Source organism: Phalaenopsis equestris, unplaced genomic scaffold (assembly GCF_001263595.1).
Source record: "Phalaenopsis equestris unplaced genomic scaffold, ASM126359v1 Scaffold000129, whole genome shotgun sequence".
Lineage (NCBI taxonomy): Eukaryota > Viridiplantae > Streptophyta > Magnoliopsida > Asparagales > Orchidaceae > Phalaenopsis > Phalaenopsis equestris.
In genome coordinates, this window is record NW_018164571.1 from 92287 (window position 1) to 93671 (window position 1385).

Genomic DNA, 1385 nt, shown 5'->3' on the forward strand with positions numbered 1-1385 from the left:
TCTTTGTTATTGGGAGGAAATTTAACACTCAAATCTACGGTATTAGATAAAAAATTTGGGGCTATCAACATATTTAAAATAAAATGCATATTTGGGATAATTACCTATATATAAAACATTGCTTTTTTTTTCAAAATTAGCACATAGTTTGATATTTCTATGAAAAATTTTGATATAATTTGACATTAAAATATTATAGGGAGATTTACATACTTGCCACACAATTCTTATGTATTTACATATATATAATTCCCAAAGTTTGATATTTACATTTATAAGCATGTTAAAACTCGACTGGACTAGTCGAATTGTGAGACGTTAGGGCAGCAAGTAAGGATGCTAGATACAATTGATTTTGAATAATCAAAATTGGACAGGTGAAAACTGGGGTCAAATCGGTCTACTGCTAAACTGACTGTTGTTTTTAATAACAGGTTTCTTTGTTTTTTTTTTAGTTTTTTTTTTTTTTTTTTTTTTTTTTTTTATACTTTATTTCTTTTTTTTTTTTTATAAGAAAGAAAGAAATATCAAAATTATTTTATATTTTTATTTAAAGTTGTAATGTCTGTTTGGGGTGATCATAATATTTTTTGCATAAAGCTAATATTTAATTTAGCTTATTTGATTTATTATTCAAAAGATTGTGACTAATTTATATAAATAAAGTTGTGTGATTAAAATGGAGTAGTACTTTAGAGGAATGTAAAGTTCTCTTTTATCTTTCTCAATTGATAGTGATTTGATATGATAAGAGAAATGTATATTAGAGGATGTGGTTATAGCTTTCAAGTTTCCTTAGGTTTTTTATTAATCTTAATTTTCTATCTTTTACATTGTACTTCTAGAATATCAAATCTTGAAGGAAGGAAATATGAAATACAAGATTTCAAAGAAAGATTTTTTTTTTTTGCAACAAATATGAGGTTAGTCATTCAAATATTAAATATTTTTATATTTAAAATTGTTGAATTTATTTTTATTGTGTTTTATGTTTTATGATGCAATTGTGATTACTTTTTAATTAGCATTTTCATGTAATATATCATTATTATATTATTCGTCATATTTAAATACTTTTTATATTTATTACATCATTGAGTACAACCTCTGCTTTAATCCCGGTTGAACCAATGAACCTTAAGCATTTCATTCTTTCAGTTTGATGTCTGATCTGATTTTCACAACATTGGTTATAACACCTTAATGTTATAAATTGATGTATGTTGTTGAATTCAAATTTTTCATGTAGATCATGCCAAAAGAATAGAGCGTAGAAACCGAGAGAAAATGAGAAAAAGCGTGAAAGAAGAAGTGACATTGCAATTACCCCCAAAAGGGCAAAGTGGGGGGCTTTTCCAGGCTCTCGAACTCATTTTATATATTGA